This window comes from Periplaneta americana, chromosome 1 (genome assembly GCF_040183065.1).
Source record: "Periplaneta americana isolate PAMFEO1 chromosome 1, P.americana_PAMFEO1_priV1, whole genome shotgun sequence".
NCBI classification, from domain to species: domain Eukaryota; kingdom Metazoa; phylum Arthropoda; class Insecta; order Blattodea; family Blattidae; genus Periplaneta; species Periplaneta americana.
In genome coordinates this window covers 24574485-24601657 of record NC_091117.1, presented here as the reverse complement: position 1 = coordinate 24601657, position 27173 = coordinate 24574485, and the positions used below count along the sequence as shown (strand labels likewise).

Sequence of the window (27173 nt, the reverse complement as noted above, 5' to 3'; positions counted from 1 at the left end):
GCCAGTAAAGGATCTATCATTGAGAAGATTCATCCAAATTAAATTCAAAGCATTATGTACTGGTAAGAGAAATCCATAATCACAGAAGTAAAAATAATGCGAGTAATAGAGCACCAGAATTAAGCAAAGGTTCTCCGAAAAGCAGCTGCAACAAAAGTCAGATTTCTCACAAGACACTGCTATTCAGTCAACATCTTTTCCACAAGACGGGAATCGAGAAGTCTTAGAACTGCATTCATTGTCAGTGGGATAACGCAATTGAGGAATCTAGTGTAACAATTAATTTGATCCATGACTCTTAGAAAGACGTGGTTTGAAAATATTGGGATGAAAAAAAAAAAAGAATTGCATTTAATAGTGAATTGCATTGCGTTTTCAGATAACTAAATATTTCCAATTAATCTAAAATAATGGTAATCCGTAATACATAATGAAATGAAATGGTTTAATTCAATTATTATTTGTTGAATTATTCGTGTACCGGTATATGAACTGTTTGAAATTGAGTTTCTGTTAAGTTTAAGCTTTTCGCAAAATGTTATGACTTTGCAGATATGGTGTACTTATGAGTTATTACGTAAGAAGTTCAGTAAAGAGACTTACCATACTCTTTGTTTGCGCTAAGCATGCATAATTGGATGCCCTGTGTTCTAGTTAGTTAAATTCGACTTGTAGGGTATCACTAACCAATAATCCATACAGTATCCATTTTGTTTAAAGGCCACGTAATTATATTAAAAAGAAAAAGGATAACAGTGTACTTACACCATCTTATGACGAAGAAAGTCAGAGAGCTATGGTCTACATTTTAGTTCTTCTTGAAATATGTGAACAGACTCTATTTAACTAATTAATTCAAAATGTTAATGAAGTGGCTGGTCATTTGATTTCCATTGCCTCTAGTTTTGTTCGTCGTCTAAGGCCTTACGCAATCTCTTAATTTGGTAGTGTCGAATTAAGTTTCTCAGATGAGAGTACACACAGAAGAGTAATTAATTAATCCCATGATAGCATTATAGGCTAGGGTGACAAAGAAAACGGTTTAATTTTTCCGTGCGTGAAGAATGATGGGTTAATTTTTCCTAGAGTTCTCTTCTTCAGGAACAAAACTATTTAACCCCTGGTTTTATTTCCCTTTCGAAGAAAGAATTTTATTGCATTTCAAAATCCACTACATTTTGCTGGGGTTATGCCTCCAAATCATGGACATCATGGCGAGCATCCAAACTGCTACCGAAGATGACTTTTAATAACAGAGTATTTTTAGTGACAGTAATTGACATTTTAATAATGTTTTTCTTTTTTTTTTTTTCCAATGCAATATAATATTATTTTTCATACGAACATTAGTGCATCTTAAAAAGAGAGAGAAAAGAAAAAGAATTAAATTGCAATATCATATTTACCCGAATGTAAGACGAGATTTTTTTTCCCCCCATTTTCGAATCCAAAAATCGCAGATTAAGGAATGTCATTACACCTACTCAGAGTCAATGTTTTTACATTGCTTAGTATATATCCGGGCTGCTGAGTGAAAGAATAGTAGTGGTAAGTGAATGAAGGAGTAGTCTTATATTCAGGATCATCTTACATTCGGGTAAATATGGTACATGCTCCTTGACTTCCCAGTATCTTTCATACAGCAAAATACTCCTTAGAACTGAGCAGTTATGTGGATGATCAGTGTTCATTACATTATGACTGCAAAAAGGACATCTTGCAAGAATTCCAGTCCTGTAAAGGAAGTAAATAAGTTCACTTAAATTCGTAGAAGATGATTCATGGAAGATTTTAGTTAAGGCTTTGGTAATTTTTTTTCGATATTAAAATTTCTAAATCATCATGCATTTGAATTATTCGAGTAGATCAGTTGGTTGCCGTTGATGATCCTCAGATCTCTTATTTTGTACGATCTGAACACAGTCTAGTATATACAGTCGCGAAGCTCAATACGTAGTAAATATGCAAACATTAGATAGTTGCTCACCACTAGGATCGCTAATATCACCTCATTACAGGCAATGCAAAATAGTACCGTCACAGTTTATTGTTTCTAGCACCCTCAAAACTCAAGCTTCGTGACTGTATAATATAGTAGACTGATCTGAAGTCAATTGAAAGTGAATCTATGACAGTGGGTACTGTGTAACATACTATAAGTTTGAAACGATAACCACTGGGAGTGCTGATTTACAGTGTTGTTGCCATTACTTTTCGAATTCTGTAATGGTCTATATCAGAGTACATGCTACTAATTGTGCTGATTATACAGAATGATGTAAAAAATTATGGTTTATTTAACAACGTTCACAACTGCAGAGGTTATATCAGCATTGCTGGTGTGCCAGAATTTTTTCTCGCAGGAGTTCTTTTACATGCCAGTAAATCTACTAACATGAGCTTGTCATCGACCTGGGCCGGGATCGAACTCCCAATCACGAGCACAGAAGGCCAGTATTATACTGACTAAGCTACCCAGGCCGACATGTATGAACTGTAAGCTCTCAACTATGCAGCTATTATTTCTACGTAAGACTATTTATCCTAGGTATTTATGTCAGTTATTTCAATGTAAAAATATTCCTTCCTATTGGAAGGATACTAAATAAATATTATTTGAGAGGGATGCCCTGCAGGCACAACACGTTGATGAGGAGAAGAAATCCATTTATGAGTGCTGCATCCCATACCTAAGTGAGAAATATAACCTTCCCGCTAGTCAGTGGAGTGTTTCTGGTCTTTTGTTTGGTGCGCGTGGCACACTTCCTAAATTCACATGGAATATTTTAAAAGCATTCGGTCTCTGATATTTTGAAATTCAAAAATTTTTATTGGATATTCTTAAGGATTCAATCCAAATATTACACTACCATTTATATTTTGTCCATTGACGAGTCTATTTCTCTGGATGTTTTACTAAACAATTCCTGTATTTAATCTTTTTGTCTTTCTAAATTATTCTGTGCTTTTATTCTGGATCTTTATGGTCACCCTCATTGAGGACAGATTATTTTGTTAAAAATAGTTGTTGTTAACACTTGAATATAAATAATTGATTAAATGGCGATCTTACTCGTGTTAATTGTGTAAACACCAGAACAGCTGTAAGCCGCACATGCTTACACAATTAACACGAGTAAGATCGCCATTTAATCAATTATAAATATTATTTTGTTAAAAGAAGTACCGGTTACTGTATTCTATTTATTTTTTAGCATGAAGAAGAGAGATAAATGTACTAGCCTCTGTTACTTGTTGTAACTGTAACTAATGACAGCTATATTATGTCATATGGAGAAATCAAGTAAGAGAATCAAAACATGAAAAAATGAGTGATGTTAGGGTAAACATCGGAGGAGGAAATGAGAATCATTGCTTCTATAGTACAAGAACTTTTGAGAACCACGATCAATCTTGTGTCTTATATCTGATGCTTGTGTTTATGTTACTCCGTGCTCTTCGTTGTGCTTATAAGGTGACTCCTTTAATCTTTCCTTAAACCCACATATTTTATACTAAACCTTCATGGTCTGATATTATCTCTGTATATTTGTAATATAGATAACAGCTTATTTCACTTAGGAGCTTGAAAAAAGAAACTACTTGTTAGAAGTCGCATTTCAGAAGTTTTAAAAATTTAAACTCCATAAATATTGCTGGATTGGTTAAAAAAGTAATAAATTTTACAAGTGCTAAAGCTCTTATTCTTGTCTCATCCTCCATATTTAATTGTGTATCGAAAATTATGATTTCTTTTCGATATATTTGTGGCAAGCTAAGCAAGTTGAATGGTGAACGATCTAGAACATCCACAATCTAGAATATTTTAGTAAGAAAAAGTTGTGATGCTCCTTTTCATGTCGGCATAAAGGGTGGCATAATTTTATTGGCATCTGTTAAACGTCTTGCCAGTACTCCAATGTGTAGTGCCAATGGCACAAAATGGATCTTCCAAAATTCATGTTCACTTTCTTTTTTATGTCTTTTTATTGATTTTAGCTGGATTTTATATATATTGAGTAGAAGTTGTATGAAAATATACATTTATTTATGAAAGTTTTATTTTTAAATGTAGAATATTTATTCTATGTAGTGTAGAGAAAGTATTATGATGTTATGAAAAATTTATTTCAAGTTTTTATGGCAATAAGCTTCTTCAGCATTCCTCATACAGAAAAAGTTGCTTTTGATGTGCCATCTGTGTGAAGTCTGTTTTCATAAACTGTTGGACTATCTTATTCATGCAAATCTGGCTTTCAGGTATAGCTCTCTGTGAAGCAGACTTAAATAATTTCAAGGAAAAAATTTTTCCGAAGTCTGGTATCGATTCCGGGACCCTTAGCTTAGCGCATGAATGCTCTACCAACTGAGCTACCCAGAAACTACACCCCCCCCCCCACCGTCTCAATTTTTCCCTTTATATCCACACACCTCATTATTCATATTCAATTTTATGAGTCTATTCATGCAGGTATATGCACTTGAAGCATAATCCTTGTTATAGCATAAACACTATTTGCAAAAACAGTTGTTATTCGAAATCAGCCCTTACTATATTTCTTGTTGAAAATAGTGCCAGATGAAACAGTATGGGTCTTATGTCCTTAGAAATAACTGTTCATAGTTATAATTGTGGTCTTATGCCCAAATTTTTAGGCCTACATTCCTCTTTACAGAAATTACTTATGACAATTAACATAAAAATATGCTGGGTTGCAAAAAACATATTCCCATCCATCCCTATAAGGTGTTGGTGGTTCATAAATTGTATCAAGGTGATCCAGTAGCACTCACAGGATTTTCTCATCGTATATTAAAATCAACCTCATCCTCACACACACATTTTCAAGTGTTTGTTTTGTTAGAGCATGCTTTGGACAACATTTCTCCTTATCAAGAATTGGACCTGTTTATCGCGACTTATTAAATAATTTAACAAAAAAAAAAATGTTTCGATGATTGTGTAACCTCTGAGAAACATCCCGAATCTTGCATGAACACAACTTGTACATCTTCGTTTTCAGTAGATAGGTTTCAACAGTGAAAATATGTCTCTGTACCGTGAATCTCCTAAGCATTGCTAAAAATATTGTATTTCTCAATACAGTTCAGACAATTGAGATTGACAATGAAAGTGCCAGCAGAATTGTATCGGTGACTCAGTGCAACAACTGATAAGAAAAACCCACGCATTATGTCCTTTACCAGGCTTAAAGTATACAAGAGGGCAGGAAAACTCAATGTGCTGCCCTTCTTAACAACCTAATGACTCTCTATTTTATTATTATTACCAGTACTTTAAACATTTTAAAATAAAATGGGGCATATTAAAACGTTTGATATTCAACACCAAACTGTGGAAAAAATTATTATAGGCATCATCAAAGATTCCTTGAACATTTTGAATTATCACCTCTATATTAAATCTTAATACTTTAATTTTATATACATTTTATTTGTTATATATATTTATGTATCATTGTTATAATAATATGTAGTGTACCAGTATCTGATTAATTTTTTATGGGCATGATTCAAAATGTTCAGTTTTAATTAGAAATTACTGTTCTTCAAACACTCAAAAATTTCTGTTTTCAGAATTCAGGATCCTTGTGGTCTCCTAATGTTATTGGTCTGATGTTTAAATTTAAAATTAATACAATAATGATAAATCAAGCTACAGGTTGATTCTCACATCCTACATGCTTGCAAACATTTGAAGGGTTTTTTTAAAAAAGAACCGTAGTCCAAAATGAAAATTTGAGATATTAAGCATGTGGTGAGCATATTATAGCGGCCATCTACTGAGTTGGTTATTAGTGCAAAAATCTACCGTAGTCCTATGTTATAGGAGTGGAAATTTTCAGTGGTAGCCTAAAGACTTTTTTTTTTTTTTTTTGTGAAAACAGCCATTGTTCAGGATGGTGGTAGCATTTACAAATATCCCATTCATATCAGCTTGAAACCTTTATCCATACAATTTTAAACTGCAGTAGATTGACAGTACTGTTTCTTATGTACGCAGCAAAAGCCTTCTGAGAGAAAAATACTTCAGCACGTGAATTATTGTATTAGTTATGAAGTCATCTTTAGGTGCAGAAATAACCCCATGGAAGCAATGAAAGGAAAAGAAACAGGATATAATAAAGCATGGCGGCTTCTCAAGGGGGTTGCAGGTTTGTACACCCCCCAGTAGCCTAATGTTCCTAATCTCCCGGCTTTGTTACTATTAAAAATATAATTTTATTTTACAATTTTCATTCATGACTATCTGCAGCTGGCGTCTTGTTTTGTACATCTGCAGGACCCTTCGAGCCTCTTGGTTTGCAAAGATGTTGAAAACCTAGGGAAAGTAGTTTATAGAGATGTTCGGCTAATGCGGGGACAGGGGGGTTAGAGGCGTGGTCTATTGCTTTCCTCATTGAGAACGGTTTGTTCTTCGAGTATTATCTTATGTTCGAAGGGTTTGTCGCACTCCCTGACATGGACACCAACGTCAGTGCAGAAGAAACTAAATTCACTGGGAAAGTATCTGTTTCAAGTAGACATTTGTCCGAAGTAATAAGCATGAAAAATGTATTCATTCAACTTGTGCAACGAACAGTCGCATATTTCGCATATTACTTTCTCAATCTACGTGCACACAAATGGCACAATACATAAAGGAGCTTGTATTTTGCTTTAAAGTTCTAAGAGTTGTCGTTCTGACAATAAGTGCTGCTATCTCCCGACAGCCTACGAAAGCTGCATTTGAATTTTATGAACGAAAACGTTGCGATGACGATTCTGTGCTCAAATGTTTTTCATGAGGGTAAATCGCAATATAGAAAGCTCCGCCCATGACCCCTTCCACTTTTGGACTTTCTGTATAAATAGGTATGCTTGTATTTAGTCATTTTACTTATTAATTGCATATAAATTAGCTTTATATGTATACGACCTCAGGTATACACGGTTTTAAACTTTAAAGTATGTTTAACTCCTCTTTGATATCCATTGTGCACCACCATATTTTCAAACCACCAGCCGCCACTGTAATAAAGAAAAAGAAGAGAGGCTCACTTTAACCACAACAGAGTATTTTTTCTGAAAACAACCATTGTCCACAGTTACCTACATTTACACATGTATTTCTATGAGACAATTTAAGTTACAAGTGTACTTCAGTTTTCCCAAGTTCCTACAACACCTTAAGAAATGGCATGATGAAATGTCAACAACACCCATGCCAGGTACCAGTAGTTTTTTGTTTCTCCTGAAAATTTATATTTTTGGACTATGGTTAAAAAACCTTCATTTGTTATATCAGATATCACAAAGTAAGAATGATTCCATTACATGTTTATGCTTATCTTTGTACAGAAATTGCTGAATTCTATTTGTGCTATTAAACTCCACTTTCCATTGATTCAGTACCGCAATAAAACATACACCAACTGTAATTGTTAAAGTCTACTAAAAGAAAGTTACAAAAATTGTTGGACGTCAGCATTAGAGAACTGATATATTATACAATGAATCCAAAGAAAGATGGCATAGTTTTTGGAAGATCCTTGAAGTTTATTCGCTGGTCATTAATTGTGAGATTATATAGGACTGAATAGTTGCTGGTTAGTCTCGATTTAGTTCTAGTTTTTATCTATTTAATAGTGATTATACAAATGTAAGTATATTTTCCCAATGTTATAGCATACATGCTGTTGCATTTAGCTGTGTTGTGACACAGCGTGTTTAAATAGGCAGTTTCTGCTATGTTATACACAGGACTTTCAGCAAAGTACAAAAGTTTGACTTGTATTCTGCTGAAGGCTTCCTGAGGGTTTTCAGTGCCATGATATACACTTCTCTAGTCACGATTTGAAATGTGAATGTAATGTGGCTGTGTAAGCGTTGTTAACTAGGAATGTGCTGCTTTGTGACTGATGTAATAGGCTGAGCGAACTAGAAGCATGGAGATTGTTTTATATTACTTCATAATAGAATTGTTATCGGATTTTATAAAACAGGAAAGTTGAGTTTTCATTCAAAGAATTTAACATTGAAATTAGAATTTGTACTACAGGGTTTCCAATCTTGAGCGACTCCATTCTCTTGGAAATTCCACGTGGGGAAGTCCACCCATGATTCTGAGTACTCAGAAGGGTTGCCAGACGTCCTGGATTTCTCAGGATTGTTCTGGATTTTAATGGTGTGTCCTGTGTCGAGTTATATTTATCCTGGAATGTCAAAAGAAAATATATAAAATTACCATTTTTTTTGTTTGGCCAAACACCTGCATAGAATTGGAATATATCAGTCCCCTAACTGCCCATTGTGCAACTCAAACCAAGAAATGGATTCGGAACACCTCAAAATCTGTGCTTCAGTGGCTGATCATGATAATATCTTTGAAAAATATTGGAGTGCAAGAGGTCAAATGACTTTATTGTCAAACGCCTGGCATTAGAAAACAAAAATTTTTTTTTCTCATTTCTATAAAATTATTTTTAAAATTCCTTATTTCTTTTTTCAAGACCTTGTCCAACATATATTTAACACGTCATCGTCAACACTGCCTGGCACCTTCTATCGGGTTGTATTGCAATAAAAATGATAATGCTGTAATATGTATTAGGTATTATACAGTATACTTAAGTTTTTAGTAGAAGATCTCAGTTTTTAAGTTTTTTTTTTTTTTTTTGGGCAACATTCACAAGGCATAGAAAAACATTTCTATGCATTCATTTTTTTAAATATCTCATTTATTCACTTTCAAATTTTTTCTTTTAATTTTGAAAATGTTATTTTTTTTCTATAATTCATGAAAAAAAATTAATAAAACAAACTAGCAGCATTTCTTACAAAATAAATTAACAGAACATGCAGCTACCTCATAAATACTTTCAGTAAAAATTTAATCTAGATTCATTAATATTTGGCACAAAAAAGTTTGTGTTGAATCAAGAAAGTTGAATTTGAAAGAAAAATGAATATTTATGTAACACATACTTATTAAAATTCTCCTGCGATACATTCATCTAGTAACCTTCAGGGAGCCAACATTAGAACAAAAAGTTACTAGACTTGTAATAAGAAATTTGAAAAAAAAATCATTGATGAAAAAATGATTTTGACAGCTCTTTAAATGCCACGCCCTCTTACAGCCTTAATTAAAAAAAATTAAACATATTTGTAATCAGAGTTGAACTAAATCCATTTAGGGTAGGAAATTATACATTCTAAAGAAGTGAAATAGCCAATAAAATTTTTTTGGAACATTTTCGTGATCTTCAGTTGAGTCTCCCCTTAAATGCATAAATATAGAGTTTCTATGCAGATCGATCCCAGGTAGTAATGTTCTGTTGGCTTAAAGACGGTAGTGCGGAATGCCTGTCCTGAGGAAGCTAAGTGATAAGGGGTAGAGCGACTGGCCTGCGTAGGGAAGCATGCATAGATCTGTCTGTACACCGGTGTACGACCTTGACAACAGATCTTGTTAGGTAGAGGCTGGAGTGGAACTGGTCTTCATAGAATTTCAGTAGTGAAGGCTGAACTTTGTATCAGGGAAAGACCTTAAATTTAGTTGCGCAGAATTTCGTCACTCTATAACATAAGAAAAAGAAGTTCTTAAAGCTATGCAATCAAGTCCCAAATACAAATTTAAAAAGTGAATTTGGAATACTGAAGAAAGTTTGTTATTTCTTAATTTTTTTTATTTTGATATCATTTAATCCTGTAGCTTAGCCGGAAGATAGAAGAGTAGCCTTTGTTTTCATATTTTCCGCCGAAAGTGGGCCTCATTACAATGAACAGAGTATAGTATAGTATTTATTAGCTGTCGTTATAGCAAAAGCTAATGACATTGTCAAATTATACGTGTGGAATTATCGTGCAAAAATGAAAATTATTCCATTACAACACTAAACATAAAACAAAATGATCACAAATACTCCTTAGAGTTTACAATTGAGAGTCAAGATTATCAAAAATAGGCTAATATCTAGATGAAAATTGTAACACACTGATGACAAATATTATTTGATTTCCTCCGTTTATATACAATAAAACAAGAATTAACTTAACAATTTATGAGAATTTCCTAATATATTACAAAATAATAATAAAATTCAGGGAAAGAAACCTAAAGCTTGATTTTCTAATTCAAAATATTCTTGCATAGAATAGAATGGGTTTCTAAGAAGCCACGTTTTCACTTTGACTTAGAATATGTCAAGTGACACTTCCTGTGGTAACATGTTGAACATCCTACAGCCCAACATGTTAGGACTACTTTTAACTTTGGATAGTCTGCAAAATGGTATGTCCAGTTTTTCTTTATTTCGAGTCTGTTTATCCATCCTACTGGTGAAGCCATAAAGATTTTTCTTGATGTAAAGAAGGAGTTCCAGAATATATTCATTAACAACTGTTAATAGAAGACTGAAAACAGTCAATATGTATGTGTTGAGAGTGCTCGAGATTGAAAACCCTGTATCTACAAGATTTTTTGGCAGTAACATGAACTTTCTTTCAGTTTAATGACAGAACTTTGGAATGCCATAATATCCTTTGAAACCAGAACAAACTATGCAACTAGGTACCAGTAATAAAAAGTATGGATGTTAAACGTGTGATGAATGAATACAGTATTTTCTCTTACAAAGTGTGTGTCTGCAATACAAAAATTTAACGTGCAATATTATATAAGTGTCATTTGCTAAAGCTTCTAACGTAGAATTTCCTTCATTAGCTGTCCGGCATCTCAGTATTTTTTTTAATAATTGCGATTCTTATTTGGCGCTGATATTCTCACATGTGGGAAGCTGCGTTGTGCACTATGGCTTCCACTCTACTCCAGCGAGCATTGAAAGATAAAAATATATGCACTGTATATACGAGTTGCCAATACTGTCCCAAGAAAAACAGAGAAATGAGAGCACTGTACTTTATTTGTTTGTAATTGATTCATTCTATTTGATAACCAATAGACTATTTTCTTTCACCTTCCTGTGGAATTTGAGACTATCAAATGCAAAACTCGCCATATCCAGGTAAAGTGATTTATCAGAAAACAGGAAAAACCGTTATGGATATGGACAGTTTTGCATTTTATAGTAGTTTTCTGAGCTCTATGGAAGAGGAATTATACTTGTCTTTTTGAAAGATGGGACATGACAGTTAAGCGGCCGAGTTTGGAACTACAGTGCTATGTTGCCAATATGGACTACCAAGCTGCCAGCTGATGGGAGCTAGCAATTGACGTTAAGATGGCTGATGTTAAAACATTCATTGACAATTGACGCGAAGGTAAGAAAACAATGCAAAAATCAACAAAGAATCAAACGAGAAGTGTACCAATGCTAACATTGTGTGCACAGTAAATGTCGCCAAGAGAGCTATTAAGCCCTCGCCACGTGCGAACGGAAGTTTGGCAACTCAACCGTTGTTACCATAGCAACAGGCCTACCACACTATGTGACATTCAGTTGTTTTTCCAATCGCAACGCTCCTGTCATGTCCCATCTTTCAAAAAAACAAGTATAGACAAGATTTGCACAAACCAACTATATCAGTACATAGAGAGGTGCAAGAAGTACAACATCCCATATGTAACTAATTTTTTTTTAAATTTTGGATAAGACGAGTTTTGCAGATGATAGCCTCAATTTCTCCTGGGGGAAAATTCGCTATAACTTCAGACTTCAGTAAAACTAAGCATCATATTACATTTTCTTGTGTAAAAGACGGCCGTAGTAAAATATACTGAAAACATCGTCACCTCCTCTGTCGAGGTCCGGAGAGTATGCAAACTCTATCTCTTTGTCTACTAATAATAATAATCCGTGGCGTCATAGCCCTTGAAGGGCTCAGACCGACCAATCGGCTGCTAGCTGAAGCAGAGGGGACGATCATCCAACTAGAATGGAGGTATTGTGTGGTTAGTACGATGATCCCCACAGCCATTATAGCTGGATTTCGCTACCTATCGTAGCTCCCCAAATACATCACGATGCTGGGTGAGCAAAGGTCCCATACACTTGCCGAAATTTCATGAGAAAATTTCTTCCCCATGAGGACTTAAACCAGTGCGCATTCTGTAACACAAGTCCTAGGCAGGGTGCCTTAGACTACGATGCCACGGTGCGGGACTCTATTTGTCTCCTACACCAAAAGACGTAACACATGGAGAAAAACAAGAAAAACACATGAATGGAACACTGAATAAAATCACAAAAATGATATCGTGTCAACTCCTATCCTATACTTGTTTCCTCAAATGGGTGTTAAAAAAAAATCAATTTCTCTGTCATACATTGCAATATTGAACTCCAAGAATTATATAATTTCTGCCACTCATTTTTCATATCTCAGAAGCCATAATACTTTTCCATCCACTTCAGCCAAATAAACTTCAGGTCTTGTGTTTAGGTAACCTGTGGTAATTGCTATATTTTCCTATTTAATAGAAGTGTTAACAATTGTATAAGTTTATTTATTTATTTACTTATATTTATTTAATTATTTATTTATTTTCATTTATTTATTGGTTTTTATTAATTTATTATTTGTTTGTTTATTTTGTCTATTTATAACAGTATTTATTTTTACATTCAGAATCTACACATGCGGATATAAGAAAATCATTTTATTTTAGGTTGTGACAAAGTTTTTGACAACTATTTTATTGTGTTCAAACTGAATGAAATTTAATTTTTCTAAAAATCATACCTATTTTTCTACAAATGAATTCATCATCATCATCATTGGCACTACAGCCCATTATGAGCCCTGGCCTCCCTCAGTAGGCGTTGCCATCTGTCTCTGTCCTGTGCAACAGTCCTCCAATTTTTGTATCCCAATCTTACAAGATCCTCCTCCACTCCACCAATCCATCGCAGATGTGGTCGTCCTCGTCTCCTTTGACCTCCAGGGTTTGTGAGAATAATTCTTTTACAAGGTTCTGATGCATTCATTCTCAACATATGTCCCATCCACCTCAATCTATTGATTTTAATTACATTTATTATATTGGGCTCTTTAAACATGCTATATAATTCCCCATTATATCTTTTTTTTCCATAATCCATTTTCAAAAACTGGACCATATATCCTTTGAAGAATCTTCTCTCGTCATTTTTAACAAATGAATTAATAGTTTTTAATATCCAACACAATCCTTTTGCCAAGAAGATAGAATATAAAAACAATTAATTTCATTTTTAACATATGAAGACATTTAAAATATTTTTATGTTCGTTTTTAATCACATTTTTCTCGTAAGTTCGATAATTTTTGTTGCATGAAATCAATATGCGTGGCTTTTAGCAACACCTGCACAGAATTATAAGAGAAACGACTGTATTAATTGATCACACGCAGTAGGATAATTTAAACTGAAGTGGAAATCTAATTGATAAATTATACAAGAAAATTGAATTTTTCCACAGAAAATAATTCAAAAGGGACAAGGCCCCACATTTTGTCAAATATCAACCTATTAATTGTGTCTCTTTTTTACTTATGAATAAATCTGATTCAAATTATTAGGTCATTTGGTAGGTAACTGGCTGCATCTTGAAGGTCACAGTTTCATACCTAGCCACGGACAAAATATTTTTTTATCACAGTCTTGGAGTCTACTCAGCATCTGACAGTAAAGTGGGAGGAACATAATGCTCGCTTCTTTTATTCTAGTGTTATGAAAGCATGGAGCCCTACACACTTCCATGGCTGATGCACAGCCATATAAACAAAATTGCCCCCTTTTTTTTATACACACATTGAATCCACTAGATATGCACATATATGATATAGTGTATAATTGACCCAGATTTATCAAGCCTTCTGTAGCAAAGACTCACGAGTATCCAGTCCATTCTTGGTGTCAATGCATTATGAAACATTACATGATCTATTCATTTTATCTTAGTGGCAGTAATACAGAAATTTTACTGACAAGTGTCTAAGCAGTTAAATAATAATTTTATGTGTATAATTTCTAACTCAAAAAGACGCTATTTAATAAAGCATCTCATATTTAAAAAAAATCCTCAATAGAATAGATAAGAATAAATCAGTACGATTTTTCTAGTAGCAATCCTCTTGCTTATCTCTTCTCGTTTTATAAGAGTAAAACAAAATGAGTAATTTTTATAATGTCTTAATGAATAAGTCAGTTTATAGATACTCTAGAATATTGATAATTAGGGCTCGGATTTCTATGACTTCACTTTTGTCCTGGTCTCTTTCAATGTATGAGTTAATTTATACACATTTCCAATTCTTACGTCAAAGATGTTGAAATTTTATCGATAATATTAAATGAGAAATATAAAGTATATAATATATATGACTTTCTCGTGATAATGAAAGATTTTAAGTTACATTACAGTAGTTGACTAGTTTCGACCTGGAGGTAACTTAAAACCTAGTTCATTAACACGAGAAAATCATATATACTCCATTTTGATTCTGCGTACACTACTTTTAACACTTGAATATAAGTAATTGATTAACTAGCAGTAGACAACATCATAAGAAAGACAAAACAAAAACTTAACAAACACAAAAACACGCAAAACACAACATAAACACAAGAACACAAGAAATACATCACACTAACATGTGAAAACAAAAACACAAATAAGATCACATCTTCATTCAGAAAGCAGAAATACAACATAGCATGCAGAACAGAAAACACACTACAAAGACATCTCAACACACAAAAAAACACAAATAAATACGACCACACAGGTGTATACAAACTCACATGTAATAGTTGCGACAAGTTCTACATTGGACAGATAGGCAGATCATTCCAAACACGCTACAAAGAACATATCAAAGCAATAACCAGAGGACACAATACATCTACATACGCCGATCACATAACCAATGCTAACTATACATACAATAACATAAATGCGGACATGGAAATCCTACACATACAACCCAAGAACCAAAAACTCAACACACTAGAACAATACGAAATATACAAACACACTAAAACTAACCCCGATCAAATTCTCAACACACAGATCAATTTCAGTACACACACACTATTTGACTCCACTATTCAATACCTTTCAACAATCAAACGCACCCACATAACAGGCAGAGAAGTTGGAGATGATGCCGAGATCTAGTAGGCTCTGAGGATGGTGTGATAAGCATCGAAACAACTGGAAGCCGCACAAACTTACATAATTAACACGAGTAAGTCCGCTAGTTAATGAATTACTCATATATGTCTGTGTGTGTGCGCGTGTGCACGTTTATAACTTGAGTTAGACAAGCCTATGGTCCAGGCAACACAGGGTTTTTCCAGGTAGGCCTGCTCTGATTCCCCGTGACATCCTAACAATTCTACATTACCATCTTTCATTACGTTTGTAATTTTGACTCACTGCCTGTGTGCACTCTGTATAGTCTTTGATGAACTACATAATCTGCTCTTCTCGGCACTAGTGTTTTTTTTAATCATATTTTAGGAAACTGTTTCATATAAAAATTTGTAATTCATATACTTTAAGGTAACATTAAAAACACCTGTTCTAGAATTTTATTTGATTTTTTCAGACGTCTTTTTAGAATATTCAGCAAATGAAATTGCTGAAGACCACTTGGAATGATAGATGCGGTTTCTCTATCTTTGTGAACAAGTCGACATTTTTCGTGTGTTTGTTCAGAAATATACTTAGGGTCAAGTAGGGCTATTATAATACAAAAAATCAATCTTTTGCTGTAATTTTTCTATTGAAACACATACAAATATGAAAAAATTAAGTCATGTGCTACTTTAGGTATATATGAAGGATTTAGAGTTAAATTTATTTTTTATTTGTAATAATAAATCTAATTAAAACAAAACCAGTGTATCATAATAGTCTTCTGTGTGGGCTTTTCTGATACAGTACTATAATGGCCATTTTATTCAGAGCAATGAAGTAAAGCTATTGTGATACACACATATGCCTAATGTATCACACAATGTTTGGTTGAAATCACATTAAAATTGACTACGATTTAGCAACTTTGTAATGATCTCTTTTTTTTCCATTAAAATTTATACAATTTACTAAACTTGAACACTTTACTGCCAATGCTAGAAAATTGCTTTATGCTCGTAGTTTTTTTTTTTTTTTTTTTTTTTTTTGTGTAAAGAAATAGATTAAGAAAATTATTACAGTTTGTATTGCTGAAATAAATTAAAATAAGTTTTTAAATAATGATGAATGTATTTCCCAAAGTTATGTTAAGCTTTAACAGTAAGAAGAATGTCTATTAAGCTAAAATTGTTAGATAAATAAGTAAAAATAAGTCTACATGTGTAATTTTTTAACTTGTACGTACTGTATTATACAGTAGATTTCAACATGTCAATTCAAGCATCCCTGAAGATCAGAGAAATTATGAAATATACCTCAATAAGTAATAAATTATTTTAAGTTAGAAAATTGATCAATCAGGTCAATTTCTTTCATAGTAAACATAATATCATAAGGCCCTTCTAGCATAGCATAATAGCCCTGAAAAGTGTGTCACAATAGCCCCATCATCATAATAACCCTTTCCATTGATACACTAATTACTACTAGACTAATCAACATTCACAGCTTTTCTTTAGAGAAAAATGAAGCTGACACTATTCTGAGTAAAAGGAAAATTAAAAAATTATTCTATCTTTATTCATTCAAGAGCAATGACAAAAGTAAGCGAGTATCACATCATAGTTTTTTTTCAAGCAGCAAAACTGCCTTTTCTCTTAATACATTTATGAAACTGACAATGACTTATTGAACTTTGTTCAGTATTGCTCCTTAAAGAGCATAAAATGTATTTCCATAATCGCAGTTTTAAACATGTTCACACTGAGTCAGTGATGCATTTTAAAGTTTGTATCAAATTAGCCCGACTTTTTTAGTGTATCACATTACCTCTGCTTGATCCTACATATAAAGTTGAGTTGAGAAAGTACTGCGTGTGTTCGTCACGTCAGTTTGGAAGATAATAATTATTATCATAAAGCCTTATAAGCTATGAAAACTCTTGGCTGCTGAATTTACAATATAATACCGGTACCACTGCAACCTGTCATGGCAAACAGTTTTCCAGTTAACTTAAATTTATAAGATACCGTAATAAGTAACTACTAGCTACAGTACGCATAATTTTAGCATAAACGTAGGCCTATAGCATATAACATACTGGCATCTTATAAAACTAAATAAAAAATTGAATCACATTTTGTAACTTATAATGGAATATAGGAATGCATATTTATACATTTTTAAGTCGCAGAAATCCAAGTCTTAATGATAGAAATGGTAAAGTACCATACCGGTACAGTTTGGTGTGGCTTACAATACCAAAATCCCATTCTTTTTCTTTTTCCAGTATTGAAATTCTGATTTTGTTACTTATTTTTCGGTACTAATGTAAGAAATTATTGTACCGGTATATGATTAATTTATTTCAAGTTATGAAGTCGACAACATTATGGTACTGCATTCCTAAATGTAGGATTATTACACACGGTATAAATGTAACAGAAACCTGGAAAAGTTATGAAACTGATACATTTGTTGTACACAAACGATAAAGGTAATAAATATTTTAATGAATAATTTCAGAAATTGTCATACAGTGAAATGTCCAATAACAGACACCTTGTTGGGAAAGTTTGGTAGAAATTAATAATATAAGTAGCCTATTTTGATACCATATATTACATATTATACCTATTAATAAATATAAGATCCATGTTGTAATTTTGTATAAAATTACGGAAACATTTTTCATTTATTTATTTTCATTCAGTAAATTCAAGCAGTGTGATATTTTAGTATTTATTTTCTCTACAATTCTGGAATATATTTCGAAGATAAATATGAATTACATACAGGTATTAAGGCTTCATCTTTTAATGTGAATGTGTGGTCGAAATAAAAAAAGGTGGTAAGTTTGCGCAGGTACTCCCATTTCCCCTACCAGCACTCCATCATTGCTCCATTAATCATCTCATCATCATCATCATCATCATCATCATCATCATCATCATCATCATCATCATCATCTACACGTCAGCCCTAGAAAGGGAAACTTCAGTAAATGATGCAAAATAAAAAACCTGCCAATTCATAAAAAATATTTAAAATAGATGGGAGATAACTGATTGCCTTCATGACACTGTTTGAATTTATGTACTTACGTATGTTCCTACGTTACAAATAATAATCAATCATAATTTGATACCGTAATTTGTTCAGTATAATAGTTAGGAGGACATATGGCAAATTGTAGCAGGGTGGAAATTGCATGTTTGAATACGTCTCCCAGTGAAAAATAATTTTTCCAAAACTTCATGTGTGAATCTGCTAGAAAATTTTAAACTGTCTGTTAACAAGGAGTTTCTGCTATATAGAGGTATCCATTAAGGGAAATTTCACTGTACTGTAAAGCTAATAAAATGCATAATCGGTAGTACCAAAATTTGACCTAATTCAAGTGATGGCGTTATTGATTATTTTGTTTTCTTGAGATGTCACTGTGTTGGTAAAAATCGTGTGGATACTTCAACATACCTAAAACTTGAAGTACTATACTGTATCTTTATCATCATCATCATCATCATCATCATCATCATCATCATCATTTTGTATAAAACAGGGAGTTAAGAAATTACGTCTTTTTTTTCTTTACTGTCAGGCACATTAATATAGCATATACCGGTACCGTAATAATTGTCCTTGAAGTTTATTGCTAGAGATGTAAAAATATTTTTCTTCAGCATTGAAATTTTGATTGGTATTGTGAGCCCTAATATTGCACGAAGTTACGTCTGACATTAACTTAGGTTATACATATACCGGGACATGATATTAGCAGTGACAAAACAAGAGATGTGGTGCATAACATTGTTTTTCATGGATCTTTTAATGAATAGCATAAAAGTATTGTAGTGCTCAAATGAGAGAACATTATAAGATACTTTCTAAAACTTTCTTTGCACCGTTCATAGATACTTGCAATTGAAAGTAGGCCTAAAACTAATAACATGGTAATAGGAAATACTCCATCCAGTAATAGTTCATATATATACAAGTGCTAATCTGCTTAAGAATGACGGTAGTATTTACAGTGTCATATCCTTCGGTGATACATAGAAGTAAAAACTGAAATTCTTAGGATTGCACAGGGTCTAATACATGTGGATTCCAATTACTATATTTAATACCGGTAATTTGCACTGGTATATAAGTAAATATACACAATTTTCTGTATTATTATTTTTTAAAACCAGAACTTCATTTCACTAACTTCTGATCTAGTAGAGATTATATGAAGACTGGACATAAAAAAAGGCTGTGTCAATATCTTTAAAAATTAATTTTCCAAATAAAAAGAGTATGTCCCTGGCTCAGTCCGCTAAGAAAAATAATAAGTCCCATTGTAATTTTATTTAGACCCTAGCTTCTTCCGTAGATGTACAAAATGTACGATGTAACATTACTAGTTGCACAAGAAAGCTCTGTTTTCTACGGTTTGTCTCTTTGGCACTTACAGCCTTTCTTATGTCCAGTCTTCATATGACCGTATATGCTAAAAATTTTACAACTATCCCTGCATGTAACTCCAAGTCTGAAAAAGTGTAGCCAATATCTTAACTTTTCTGTTTAATATTATAGAAAACTTGACTAGTTATAAAATACACTAACCTACCCCAAATGTCACTAAATAAATTAACATTTTAATCAGTGGCAGTTCTAGAAAAAAAAAATTAGGTGGGCCTGGCTCTAACTTGAAATAATCTTACTCCTTGTTATTCATTTTGTAACAAACATCATTTTAATTATATTTTAATAATTAAAGTAAATAATTATAAAAATACATTAGTGTTAGAAATAAAAACTCACAGAATATTTTTCTCGCAGTAATTATTTACAACGTAATTATGTACAATGAAGAGAAGATACAAAGTAATGGGAAGATTTTTTCATACCTTAATGAAGTTTAATGTAGTTTCTTCTGTTCAAAACTTTGATAATAAAGTAGTGAATAATTAATTAAATTTAAGTAGCTATCTGGCAGTATGCTTAATCAGTATCACATAGTAATGGACTAACTACAAACTGACTCCTAAACAATGTATTTTCAGACGATCGTGTTACTTCCTCATTATTGATTATAGGAATAAATATATAACAACATACCGGTGCGTAATTTTACTTTCATATTAAAAGTAAACATTTTCTGTAAAAATTATTTCACTCCAAAGAGAATAAAATCTCTAGTAGGTCAGAATACATCATTGATAGAATTTTAGTATTATAAAGTATGCGATAAAGTAACTTCATTTCACGGTGTTCAGAAAAGATTTAATTTTTATAGTGATGATAAGAAACCTTTGCTTATTATTACATATCTGTTCTGACCGAAAGGAATACTATAAGAATTTAACATTAATAGTAATAGTATTCTACTTTTATGTTGACAAGTGATATAATATCATAAAACAGACCATGAAGTAAGTGTGCTGACTTGAACCGTGTTCAGGAAAAGACCTACTTTTTGTACTGTACTAAAATTGTTCAGAAAACTCTTCGTTTTATTATGGTAGTAAATAAAATTAAATGATTTACAGCGATAGTAAGAAACAATTTTATTGCTTGTTGTTACATATTTCTTTCGATCGAAATGAGTACCGGTACTGGTACCTGTACTACAAAAATTATTAATCTGCGAATGATATCTATTTCTGATTATTCATACCAAGTAAATGTTTACTTTTAACAGTGGAAGAAAAACGTTTTATGATCTCTTGTTAGGCCTGTCTCAGTCACTAAAACTGCCACTGATTTAATTTTTATTTTGTAGTTTATATGTAAAATTCGATTATTATTTTGCCTGTTGTAATATTCGATGAAAATATTTCCTCTCAGCTCCATTATATCCTTGTTTGTAACATTTTAAGCTCTGAGAGAAATTACACACTACTGTCGTTTTCTATAATGCTTTTTCATACATCGTTTTCTTTTTTATATGTAATTTATTAATGAGTAGTAAAAAATATGAATTCTGTTTCGAGGCGACTTCTATGTAATATTGGTGTGCCGATCAAACCTATGTTCCTTACGATTTTGATATTCTAAGATACATAGCATATATTTGTAGTTAAATTTCCAGTAATACCAAAGATATCTGACAGTGTTTGTACATTGATATCACATCTCTTAGCCCAACAAGAAGTCTTCACTTCGCTCAGCCATTAAAACTCCAGTTTTTACTTCCTATTTGGATATGACGTAAATGACATCAATCTTTAGTTTCTTCCATTTTATACTTCCAACATAATTTTTATACGTATAATGTAGCGATCATTTTTAGTTAAACTATCTGCATCACTATAATATTGCTAAACGGAGATGTTAATTTATTCTGGCATCTTAAACATTTAAGTAGCATTAACTGTGAAGTACACATTATAATAAAAGATACTTAAATAATGTAAATATCACGAAACTATGTTTCAATTTATGTTATAGTTACCCTAACAAAGTAGTTTTAATGTCATTTGTGAATTATTTAGTAGATACAAACAGAATTTTTAATTATAGTTGACAATAAACTGTTGCTATAAGCAGGGATGGAAATGAAATGTTTTGCAAATGCTTGAATGATTTGTTTAAGCCGCAGTTAAAGTATATAACATGTTCATTTCCAGCTCTATGTAAACACAGAGGATCTTTTCAACTTTTAGTATGTGACATGATTTCATTACCGGTACCGGTATTTGACTTGACTTTTCGCAGTCAATTACCTGTATAGATTCCTCAGGTATATTTGAGTTACAAAAACACCATTATTAACATTTACTCTTAGTACCAGTATTATTTTGTATTTCCTATACATAGGTTTGCGCAAAAGTCACTTGACACTACAAAACTATATTTACATTTAAGCGCAAAACTAGCTTGCAAGATGATGACTATTCTTTAGACAACACAGTCAATTTACCATGATAAAATTATCATTTCTTGGTGATACCATCGTAAAATACAAAATCATCTCATTGTCAAGTGAGGTTTTAGAAAGTGTGAGTATGGTATTTTAAGAAAATCTGTCCCAACGTCTTCTTTTTACCCAACATTCTACTTTGTCTCATTAGAAATCGAACCTGAACCTCCTATATAGAAAGTTTGTATTATAGCCATTTTCTTAAGGGTATATGTACGTGAATGACCACAAATATTTTCAAAAAATGCAGACTCTAAATTTCTAAAATTTTATAAGAAAATGAACTCACAATTGGACAAAAATTACAAGGCACCACAACAGGACTTATTAGAACTTACATAAAAAGTATAAAAAGATTACTAATAATATTTTTCATAATTCACTTTTTACTTTCAATTAAATTTTCCAAAATTTGAACATTTTACACATAATTTCATAACTCCACGACCATTAGAGATAGAATTCTGAAATTTTGTGCACTGATTTAACATGCATTTATGCAAAAGGTAGACTACAATAATGCCATTTCTTTGAAAATAGAAAAATTAGGTCACAAAATATTACGTGAATTTTAATATATTTTATATAGGACAAATACAAAATTAATTGTATTAAAAAAAACAATTCCACATGTCTGAGAGTAGTCTACTTTTCAGAAATAAGTGTTTATTACATGCAAGAAAAATATTAAAGATGTCAGAGAGACCATAACAATGTTATGATTACCAAATGATGTAACTGCAGAATTTTTTTCTTTTTTTCATACTTTGATAAAACTGATTTGAAAAATTATTATTAGTAACCTTTTTTTATACTTTTTCCAGACATTTAAGCTCTAATAAGTCTTGTTGTGGTACCTTGTAATTTTTGTCCAATTGTGAGTTCATTTTCATATAAAATTTTAGAAATTTAGAGCCTGCATTTTCTGATAATATTTGTAGTCGTTCACGTACATATACCCTTAACAATTCTAAGTACTTTTTTAAATTGCTATTAATTTTGTTGTTCTTAATTTCCTTTTAATTCATAATCATAGTTAGGCTACATGATAGCCTACCGGTACTTGTTTAATACATAATTTTGTGCCTAAAACCATACAATTTCATTATGGTGTAACTTTTAACAAGAAATAAAATAATTATATATTAATCAGAGAGATATGAAATCATGCTATCACATATAAAAGTGATTTATTGAAGAGTTGGTTGGTGCTTCTCTGTGTAAAATAAGCCATTTTTTGTGTTAAGTGTAATGGTTCATGTTTCATAACATATATTCAACTTACCTCAGTTATTATTAAGTACACTTTATTATAAGTTCCATTCATGAAAAGATATTCGCTCTGCTGGACCAATGATTTTAGTATGAATAATGACATTGATATTGTTCAGTGAAGTAATATAATATTTGTAATTTTAATTTTTATGTATTGTAGAAAACACTATCATCGAAAGAAATTATTGTGCAGTGTAATTACAATAGGATCCAGTTATACAGTACGTTCTTCTCTTGCTGTCTAAGGTGGGACAACAATTACAAACAAGCTCACGTATGTTCTTAAGGGGGGAGACGTGTGAAATGAAAAATCGCATATATATTTTTTTTTCTAAGAAAAATTAACCAGCAATCTCTTATTTATACGTTGAGCAAGTTTCAGTGCTCTGCAGCGTTTGGAAGCATACAAATTACGTCATTTTAAAATGGCTGCACTCTTGAATTTGAATGCCATGCATACTTTACAAGCTGGTTTCTTACACTTATTTTTTTAGCTCATTTCGTCATGTTCAAAGTGTAAAGGCTCTTACAACTTTGATGCTAAGAACTGAAATTTGTACTGCGTGTTCTATACAGGGTGTATCTAAATCGGTGTCAAATATTTCTGGGACGTGTTCTTAACATCAAAACAAGTGAAAAGTTAATAAGAACATGGGTCTGAAAACCATTCGTTAGGGAGTTATTAAAGGATTTGTCCCTTCATTGATCGCTGATTGCTTGATGGTTTTTTGTTTGTTTGTATTTTGTTGAGCAAAGAAATCAGAAGAAAATGTATTCTGTGAGTGAACAGAACGAAATGATTTGCATAATTTAATTGATGATGTGCTTCTGGACGTCATCCAACGAATGTGTTTTAACACGATGCTGCTCCAGCTCATTTCAGTCTGATAGTTCGTAATTTTTTTAATGAACGATTTTCCCAAAGATGTATTGGTCGAAGGGGATTCATTGCATGGCCTGCTCGATCGCCTGATTTGAATCCAATGGATTTCTTTGTCTGGGGACATTAAAGTCCCTGGTTTATGCGACTCCTGTACTTAATGTTGATATTCTGAGAGCGTATCCAAACTGGATTTCACGAAATACGAAACACTCCAGGAATTTTCAACAGAGTACGCCAGAGCATGTAACGCAGTTTTAGGGGATACATCGAATCAGGAGGAAGCCACTTCGAGCAATTTTTGTAACTTGTAACTGTGAAATAAATTATTTTGAGACCAATGTTCATATGAACCTTTTGTAATGTTTTTGTGTTACGAACACATATCCGAAATATTTGACACCAATTTAGATACACCCTGTATACTGTGGTTAACAAAACACAGTAGTAAATAATTTCTAAATTAAAAAATAAAACATATTTAGTGGACCAGAAAGTTAAATTTTGAACTTACAAATATTTTTAAAAATTCTCTCATTTTTATAAGTAAATTTAAAATTATGGATAAGCCTACTTAGTTATTTTCTAACCATATCGCAGATGTCGCAAAAAGAGCAATGCGTGAAACTTAAATTTTGTAGTAAGAGATGATAGAATTATTATTTTTTAGAATTTGAATAACTCCAAAACCATTTATCTGATCATAGGATCTACTTCCTCCGTGACTTTATATGGCTTTTGTAGGTTATTGGGCTTCACACATACAATCTCTTTCGATAACCACTCAAAAATAACGAAAATGGCTCTAACAACCTTTGTTATTTACACTATTGATTACCACTATGAAATTTAAAATCAATTTAGACTCCCCAAATTTGTTACAAAGCGAAATCCATTCTCTATCGTTGCAGAATGAATGAACAGATGCTGCCCCTAAATAAATCTAGTTATTGAACAGTAGCTTCATAATTTATTTTGAAATCATTGGTCAATTTAAAACGACCTATTATCAGAAATATAAAGGTTTTGTTATTCTAAATATTGGCCATTATCTGTAGAAACTGTCAAACAATATATTTCTTTCAGCGTTGCACTCGCAAAACCAAGGGTGGATTGTTTCTTCATAGTTTAAATCTAATATAATTTTTTAATGTTTCTTGAAAAATGGTGAGCCCACTACCTCCTGCCTATGCCACTGTCAGGCTACTATCTCCAAGACGATATAGTCTAGAGAATGTTGCATGACACGGAATATGATGCTGAGGAAGTTGCTCTGCATAAATTCACCGTGCCTCATTAGCAATGCAATAAGTTGCTCTATATGCCGTATGCAAATCAGCTATTTTGTAAACCGTTGCATTCATTGAATTCCCCCGTTCGTTATGATGTAACAATAATAATAATAATAATAATAATAATAATAATCATAATTAATAATACCCAACTGAAGAGGATCAAAAACATGTACTATTTTAATATTTAAGGGGCTCGGGCATAAAACATGGTTAGGTACTGACATTTTGGTAAAAAATGAGCTATGTAGCGTGTAACATTGGTATCTTACATTCTGCATCTAATGCAGTAGTTAGTTTTCCAACATCTCAACAGATGGCAGATGTATACAGATGTTACTTTCCTGTTATAACTCTACAAACTGTCGCATGTATAAATGTTTACCTACTAATAACTTCAAAACATTAGAACTTCACTTACCATGTTTTACTCCCGAACTCCTAATTTCTTTCTCTTTAATACACTCAAAATCCGTAAGGACTATTAGAAAAATAATGTAAACAGTGACTCTATAAAAAATATTAACACATATGGGTAGTGATTTAGTTGATGTTTATTTGATTAACTTGGGGCAACATATTTTAATTTCTTCAAAATAAGGTAGGTCATGGTATTTCCATGGTTACAATGAATTTGTTTTCATCTCTATTGTAAAAATGACTACAAGATTTAGCTTGAGTCAAAGACGAAAGATTGCGGCATGGTTGTAGGCATTTCCCTCCCCACAATGGTCCGTAAAGCCATCGGCGTGGCTCAGTCGGTTAAGGAGCTTGTCTGCCAGTCTGAAGTGGTGCTCAACTGTGGGTTCGATCCACGCTTGGGCTGATTACCTGGTTGGTTTTTTTCCGAGGTTTTTCCCAACCGTAAGGTGAATTCCAGGTAATCTATGACGCATCCTCGTCCTCATCTCGCCAAATACCATCTCGCTATCACCAATCTCATTGACGCTAAATAACGTCGTAGTTGATACAGCGTCGTTAAATAACCAACTTAAAAAAATGGTTCGCAAACAATATGAAGCCTACTTAATAATGATCCACCATCTAAATTAACCATTTATCGTATTTATGACAAGTTAGTAGGTTGTTAAACAAGAGACTTTCTTATGTAGTCCAAGTGAAACAACAAGACGATCAATGCAAAATCTGGTCTCTCCAGTCAACTGTATGGAAAATCTTGGTTGGTGCACCACTGTTCTTTGCTCTGAATGTTCAAAAGTATCTTAACAAAACATTTCAACAAAGATGGATTGATAGAGGAGGACCAATGCAGTGGCCAGTACGTTCACCGGATCTTACTCCCTGCGATTTTTGGCTATGGGGTATGCTGAAAGACCGTGTATATGCAACCAAATCATGTACTGTAATGCTGACAATCTGCAAGAGGGAATAATGGATGTAATTGTAGCAATTGCATAAGAAATGTGCATCCAAGCTCTGCACACCACATGGAAAGGTTCCTTTATGTTGAACACGATGGTGAACAAGTGGAGAAATTTTTTAAGTTAGTGTATGCAAGTGTGACTCACTAACCATATAAGCGTTAACATTTTTTAGAGACACACTGTATAACTGGACTCTATTGCTGAATTTTACTTATTTATGGTACAGCAGGCCTATGTATATAGCAGTTAAATTGTTATTAGTATTGTTGGATTAGTGCCCTTTACCTAGTGACAGTAGTGATGTTATTGGTAACTGTATATTTTGTTTATGATAGTCTATGG

The 27173-nt window shown here is 32.6% G+C and overlaps 1 long non-coding RNA gene across 1 annotated transcript in view; it reads right to left on the bottom strand.

Annotated features, from left to right (window-relative positions):
* Nucleotides 1-7109: 7109 nt before the first annotated feature.
* LOC138716196 (uncharacterized) overlaps nucleotides 7110-27173 on the bottom strand; it is a 32189-nt gene continuing 12125 nt past the window's right edge. The window contains exon 2 of the long non-coding RNA XR_011336598.1: nucleotides 7110-8216. This is a non-coding gene — a long non-coding RNA (uncharacterized lncRNA). The remainder of the gene's footprint in view (nucleotides 8217-27173) is intronic.